Source organism: Palaemon carinicauda, chromosome 14 (assembly GCF_036898095.1).
Source record: "Palaemon carinicauda isolate YSFRI2023 chromosome 14, ASM3689809v2, whole genome shotgun sequence".
Lineage (NCBI taxonomy): Eukaryota > Metazoa > Arthropoda > Malacostraca > Decapoda > Palaemonidae > Palaemon > Palaemon carinicauda.
The window spans coordinates 20,247,659-20,256,165 of record NC_090738.1 but is presented as its reverse complement, the minus strand read 5'-3'; positions in this window follow the sequence as shown (position 1 = coordinate 20,256,165).

The window sequence follows — 8,507 nt, the reverse complement described above, 5'->3', positions numbered from 1 at the left end:
TATATATATATATATATATATATATATATATATACATAAATATATATATATATATATATGTGTGTGTGTGTGCGTGTGTTTGTATGTATGTATGTATAGCCAGACAATTTATCTTTATTATATAGGGGAGATGACAATGTATATAGAAAATGATGTATTGCAATGGCATTATCTTGTGCTTCCGAAGCCACATTAATTACTCGCAAAGCTATGGCTGTGGCAACCTGATACCTCTGCAAGTCACTCGAAACCGCCTTATCGTTAATAGGCAATTGACTAGACACTTAACAATCGGCGGACGTGACTGATGCACTGCTAACAAGCGGTCCGTCATTAATCTGAAGTCAATCAAGCTAAGCATCACTAATTACGCGAGTATTTCCGTCATCCATAAACCCGAGAATATATATTGATCAAAGGCAATGCAGTATAACACAGCCGGCTTGAAAGGGGAAGGGGCGTGGCTTAGACGCAAGATTTGCAGCATTTGCCCTCGGATAAAAAAAAGAAAAAAAACACCAGGAAAAAAAGATGCCAGAAAATAAAGGATAAACTCAGAATTTTATTTTCTATCCTAAGGCTTTGGAAAGGTTTCGTACGCTTATAAGTAGATGATTGGAGATTAATTGTTTTGAATATATACAGGATGTAAATACCCCCCCCCCACCTCTGTCCCCCACTCACCCCCATCGTCAGCACCTCCTTCCTAGCGCCAGGCTGTTAAAGGTGCATTGGTGTGTCTGCCTCCCACATAGTTGTGCTGGGGACCGCGGCTCTTCCACGCATACTCATAGCAGTATACATGGAGGTGGAAATGCATATATTTCGTGACATTCCCATTCTCCTCCTGTTTGCCATTACATTTTTTTTCATATCTTTATTTCTTTTTCGTAATTAAAATTTCTGTGGTAAAATACCGAAGTATTATTATATGAACAGTACATCTACACTACTGTGGATCATTACTGAATCAGACTTGAATCTCCAAGAGGATTTTTTTTTAAATGTCAATAAAATATTAGTTGTGTTTTATGATATTCTAAGGTAATACAAAGGTCTTTCACATCAATTCCTTAGCTACATATTACATGTGAACCAATAAATCCTAGGCACAGATCCATAAGATTTCTTTGATAATGGTTTAAAGCATCATTTATATTTTTTCTGCAATGCAATTGGGTGTCCAGATAATGTGTAACTGACTCAAAATGAGAGATTGGCATTATTTAATCATGCAATAAAGAGTATTTTATTATAGAATATAAACAGAGAAATTTAAATTTCCTTTATTCTCATTCCATAATTAAATCTTATGCTAATCTCCATTTTGAATCATTTATATAATATATTTAAATGATTGAAAGTTTCCTAATTTTCTGCATATCCGGTTGCTTACCAGAAAATGAAGATGGTTAAGAAATTTCAAAGACATCTGATGGACTAAAGTGTAATGTAGACTGCTTATGTCTACATGAACAGTCTACAGTTTCATTAAAGATAAGTTTTTTAACGGTTGAGAACTTTTTCAATATATGCTAAAAAGTTATCACAGAGATTATTTTATCCACTTTTTATGAATAGCCAAAGGAAATGTTACATGAAATATCTGTTAATGTATAATATGCTTTATTCATATATAATCATAATTGGATGCCTTCCTAAAATTTATCTAAATGATAGCGAAGGGTAATAGTGTTTTAAGTATGATTTTACAGAGTACATGCATTTAGCATAAGGTAGTCCTTATAACCATGCATCTTATATAGTCAATTCTTAATTTGACTTCTGTTTCTTGACGTCCACCAATTGAGCAATCCTAGCCCTTGACACACTACTGCACCTCTAACCTTGAACTGTGATCTTGCCTAAGGAATCTCTCTACATCCTTTTATAAAGATTCCTAAGGTATTCCTAAGTTTTCATGCTAATAAAACTATTGACTTACATAATAACTCAGAACAATACACCTATCACGTGTTCTCTCTCTCTCTCTCTCTCTCTCTCTCTCTCTCTCTCTCTTTCGCTGCCAACGTAGAGCCCGTGTTCTAGCCATATGTATTAGGTCAATCTACAACGAACGAACAAGGTCTCTCTGTAGCAGTGATCTTGATAGTTCTGTCAGCTTTTCTCTCTCTCTCTCTCTCTCTCTCTCTCTCTCTCTCTCTCTCTCTCTCTCTCTCTCTCTCTCTCTCTCTCTCCATCAGAAGCTCGTCAATGAGAAGGACAATCTAAAATGAAACCATTGTCCTCTAGCAGAGGGCAGTATCATAACCTCTGTATCATGGTCTTCCCCTGTCTTGTGGTAGAGTTTTCTTGCTTGAGGGTATACTCGGGGACACTTTTCCATCTTCTCTTTCTCTTGGATTTTTGAAGTTTTTATAGTTTCTATATGAAATATCTATTTTAATGTTGTTACTGTTCTTAAAATATTTGATATTCATAACTTTGAATGTAGTCTATGTATTTCCTTTCCTCACTGCTATTTTTTTTCCCTTTTGGAGCCCTTGGGCTTATAGCATGCTCCTTTTCCAGTAATAATAACAATAGTAATATAATTACAATAATAATAATAATAATAATAATAATAATAATGATAATAATTGTCGATGTGCGCCAGATAACTTATCTCTCTCTCTCTCTCTCTCTCTCTCTCTCTCTCTCTCTCTCTCTCTCTCTCTCTCTCTCTCTCTCTCTCTCTTTCCGATTCACAGCAATGAAATAGTCGTTGGAAAAGTTTCAATTGATTTTAATATTCATTAAAATAACTGTTTAGATTTCTTTCATCGTGTATTTATTCACTTGCAATTTTTGCGTATTTTAAGCTTCTTTATCATATATCTCCTCCGAGTTCTGTATAAAGACACCAGGTAAAGTGAAACGCCCCACCAAACTTGATAGCTTATCGGAACTTAAAAGTTTGAGTAAACACAGGGAGAAGTTGAAACTCCCCAATTTACGGTCCCTCGCCGTTGTTTTAGGACCTAATCAGTGGCTGTTATCTTGGCTCTCTCTTTTAGAAAGTTTTATATTTATAGCGAACGTAAAAATAGCGACCTTATTGGCAGAGCGGTGGAGTGTTAAGCACTTTGGTTCCAGAGTTTTATAGGCTCTGATGGATGATAGAAGTGGTGGATGATTGCAGAAGTAAGTGAATTGATGAAATGATGTACGTATAGTTTTATGCTGTCGTTCGTTCGGAGTCAGATAAGGTATTCGGGTGAACGGCTGGTGGGGGGGGGGGGGGGGGGGTTGCGTAGCTGACAAGATTTCTGCATATATAAAAAACAACAACAGAGGATAAGAATATTATTATTATTATTATTATTATTATTATTATTATTATTATTATTATTATTATTAGCTATGCTACAACCCTAGCTAGAAAAGCAGAATGCTATAAGACCCAAGTGCTCTAACAAGTAAATTAACCAGTGACGTAAGGAAATAAGAAATTGAAATAAATTATATGAGAAGTATTGAATAATTAATATAAAATATTTTAAGATCAGTAACATGGTTAGAATAGATCTTTCATATATAAACTATGAAGAGGGACTTGTGTCAGCCTTATATATATATATATATATATATATATATATATATATATATATATATATATATATATGTGTGTGTGTGTGTGTGTGTGTATATATATGTGTGTATATATATATATATATATATATATATATATATATATATATTATATATATATATATATATATATATATATATATATATATATATATATATATATATATATGGTTTATTTAAATGCATATCAATAAAAAAAACATAGCTATACGTATAGATGCCTAGAAGTGTATATATGAACCATCTCTCCGATATGGAAGTGAAGTGTTGAGGTTGGATACGAATGAAAGAAAGAAGTTTGAAACACTTTATGTGAGCTGTTAGCGTAGTACAAGTTATGCAAAAAAAAAAAAAAAAAAAAAAAAAAAAACGGCCACGGTATATGTAAGGATACATTGAGTAAGTTATAATGTATTTTAGAAGTGTAAAGTGTTATTATTGTTTTGTTTTTTAAACTTATTTTTTATTTTCTTTTACTTTGTGACATCAACCGTAATTAATTCATTCATTTTGTTGCTACATGCTCTTCATTGAACAATCTATGATCAGAAATGCAATGTAATTCAAAACATTGTCTCAGTGATCGTTTCGAACAAAATAAATGTAAACCCATTACCATATTCCCCAGCGTAATCAACACCAGAACCTAATGTTGCAATCTTCTTTCAGTTATCCCTACATTAAGGGGTCGGTTGCCTGAAGCATTAGGAATGGTTGATAATTTAGCAGGGGGTTTTTAGAATCGCATGCCCTTGCAGTCATCAAACACAGCTGTTAGCTTTGGGGCTAACCTTTGACTTAAAAGTTCAACTTCAAGGCAACAGTTTCCACAGTTAATGGCAGTTGGTTTAGCTTTTTTCAAAAAATCAAGACTGCACGGCAGCCACTGTCCCTTTAGTCGCTTTCTATGACACGCAGGACGTACGGTGGTAGTATTCCTACATCCCTGCTACAGGGGTTTACAAAATTTACACAATGCTATGAGGCTAGCTTATTGAAACGCGAAAAACTACCCTATGAGAAGGGAAATCAAAAACTGTAACTAGCTTATATTGTAGATTAGCATAGTTTGAAATATACATTCCGCACATGGTTACTCCACAAGCAAAGGGCTAGTCATAACAGTGAAATAAAATATAAACGAGAATAATAATTTAAGTACAAATAAAACATATGGTTATTCTGAATGCAAGGGGTTAGTCAAAAACGGTAAAATGAAATATGTCAAACGCCGCAATCATATTCTCAAAGAAATTTTTACAAAAACAACAAAGTTATTCTTTTTTTTATATACATAGGACAATGACCATTATGCAATATAAAAGCAAAAAAAAAAAAAAAAAAAAAAAATGCCAGTTTATCCCATCTCATAAAAAGTATAAACAATAACAACGAAATCATACCTTCAGTCCGTGATGGAATTTCGCTTGGTAACAATATCAGTGAGTGCAGGCATTATATCCTTGTTTACCAGTGAACGTATCAAATAGCAAAAACAACAACACCAACAACAACAGCATCACAAATTATACCTTCAAAGACTAGAGGTTGTAATTACGTTTTATCATTTCTGGAAATTCCAAATCTCATAAAGGTATTAAAACCAAATACTCGTGAAAAGGAAAAGGTTTTGAATCGGGGACAGATTACAGGGACTTTGTATGAATATGAAAATGGAATATAATAATAGTATTACAATAACTAAAGATTTATTTTTGAACTAATGCCTTTTATATAGAATCTCTCTCTCTCTCTCTCTCTCTCTCTCTCTCTCTCTCTCTCTCTCTCTCTCTCTCTCTCTCTCTCTCTCTCTGTATACGTACGGAAGTTTTCTTTTCTGAACCAATACCTCTTGTATAGAATTTTTTCTCTCTGTGATGTGCGTCTCTGTGTATACAGCAGGTACATAAAATAAATGAAAATAACTTCTCACAAATACATTATTTGCTTGGTTACGTCTGTAATCTTTTGTGTATTTGTAGCTCATTGCTGTACCGCGAGTGATTTAAAGCAATGCTTTTCTGAAATACTAGTTGTTTTGCGTTCAAAGTCGTAATGCGATGCAAACTGTATGTAATTCAGTCTGAATGAAATTTTTTTTTTTTTTTTGTATTTCATCCTCATATTAATGATGAATTTAAAAGTGAACTTTAGAAATATGGATGTCATATGCATAGATAGAAACTGATTTGGTTACCTGTGTTGTCGGATGCTAGTGACAATAAAAGAAGAAAAGTTATGTAAAAGTTAACCTACTATAAATTGTCTCGAAAATAGGCAACTTGTATCATCATTGTCTTGATAACACACTACTCAGATATTATCTATGTACATTGAAATCTTAGCTTTCTGTTTTTTGTTTTTGTTTTCTGGATTGTCTGAGTTTACTGATCTGTTATTTTTTTGCTTTTAAGCAAGCTATATGATTAATCCTATTTTTAAAGACAGTATCATTACTGTATGTGATGTAATGCATTCCACTGATGTTACATTTTACTAGTTCCCTTAAAGAGTAAACCCGGGTCCTTATCAGGTTTGACAGAATCCACTGAAACATGGTTCTTTCAACCCTGTGAGGAAAGGTGAATGGTAAGGTCCAAGACAGCCTGGTTCAGTGGTTCAGCACCCAGACTACTGATTGATGAGGCCGCTTTTGAGCCACTTATGTAGCCTAAAAGTCTTCCCAGCTGCAAAAGGTACCAACAGTTGTTGGTGTCAATAAAAAGGGCGCGGGTATAGCAACTTCATTCTAAAAGGGAGAAAATGTAGCCTTGTATATACATATATGTATATATATATATAATGTGTATGTATATATATGTATATATACATATATATATATATATATATATATATATGTGTGTGTGTGTGTGTGTGTGTGTGTTTGTGAAAGAGAGAGAGAGAGAGTATGTATTTCTTCTACCTGTCCCACTCTGGATTCGTTATTCCATGATCAAGCAAAGGTCTCTTTTCTTTGTGGTATTTGTGTTAATTGCAATCGGTTTCTGTTATAAGTACTCAGCAAGAGTCCACGTCCGAATAGGAATAATTGTTGGTTTGGATGCCAACATCCATCCTAAACCCGTATGTTAATTTTTGTAGTCAATATTTCCCCAATTTCCTATTATATTTTGCTAGACTTTGCTTCCTTGAATTTCAGATATTTTTCTCCTAATGGCAAAATTAAAGAGTCGTGAAGTGTCTCGAAATGTGCGCGCGCAATAACAAGCCGGACGTTTGGCGGGAAATGAAATAAAAAGCGCCAACAAGCCAAAGGCAGCCGCCGGCATAGCCCTCGATTATCGACCCACCTGCTTCATAGAGAGAGAGAGAGAGAGAGAGAGAGAGAGAGAGAGAGAGAGAGAGAGAGAGAGAGAGAGAGAGAGGATATGATAAACATTCTCAATGACGTCACAGACTGTATTACGCACCTGACCATATTATTTTCGGTGGGTCTGTTGTACTATCATGAAGAACCCCTCTGGCTGGGGAAGTGTTGATATTGACACCAGCTAGTTCCGACCATAGGGACAATAAGTACAATTCTATGCAGCCTTTATTCTGAATTTCTACGTTCTTATTATATAGGGTTCATTAGCTAAAGAATCTTACCCGGAGCTGGACGATATGTCTAAAAATGTAGTTCGTTAAACTACCGTTGTTACACAGAAAAAGGGTTTTACAATGGCAATTGTACTGTAATAGCTTAACATCAACATGATATTCGCACATATAAAATAGCACTATGTAAGTCAGACATACTAGAACAATAGTATGAGAAGATTTGCACCAGTCATACAGCTTGTCTTTATCTAATGAACCTGAGCATCAGTGTTGCTTTCAGTAGGGGAAAGGAAAGTCCACGGGTTGGGGAAATCATGTCTTCGTGGTACCTCGTGAGAGCAGAAGATGGATGGTGATGTGCCAATGTTGAAATATAGACGAACGCACATCTAATATATATATTTTTTTTTTATCCTAGAACCAAAACCATACACAGACTCGTGTATTTCTGTTTGTCAACATTAAGCTTTTACCTACTGCAGACAGCGGTTCCAGAGTAAACGAAAGTACAATGGACACTACCGCATTAATTCCTGAACAGTAGGATTGTGGCAAAAATACCCTAAACAGAATGTACATTAACAGTAAGACTAATTCTCTTGTACAGTCTTTAGTAAGTCTAATTGTCTTGTACAGTCTTTAGTAAGTCTAATTGTCTTGTACAGTCTTTAGTAAGTCTAATTCTCTTGTACAGTCTTTAGTATGTCTAATTGTCTTGTACAGTCGTTAGTAGGTAGGTAGGTATTAGAGCGACCTGCCCTGAAGGTGCACTCCACGGGCTCTTGCGCTAAGGCAACCCGTAAGAGGTATTGTCTTAAGTAAGAGTTACTGGGCCCATGTCTTATTCTTTACCATAGCAGATTTTGATACACACGGGCCTAGCAAATGGAATTCGTAACTAGACCACAGAACCCACACTGGCTGATTGCACCTGCCAAATATTGGTGCTTGGGTATTATTGAGACTGTTGTATTAACCAGCCTTGCAAATTAAGATTAAACAAAATGAAGTTACTATTCTCCTCACATCCATATCTTCAGTTTTAGCTACTTTCTCACTCATACCAGTATGTTTGTAAAGATATATGTCATACAGCTGAAACTCGGAAAATCTCTCCCTTTCATTCGCTGAACTAATGATATAGTTTATATGGTATAGGTAAGGATTTGTTCCTAAAATATGATAAGAGGGTGGACAGCTTGAATTTACAGTGCGTCACACTTGCCCACAACCCGTTCCAAGTGAAAGACTAATTCTTCGCACCTCTGATCTCTACTATCTGCCCTGGGAGCGAGTATTGGTGGTGGCATAAGATCAGATTAGTCTAAAACAACAATAGTAACAACAACAAC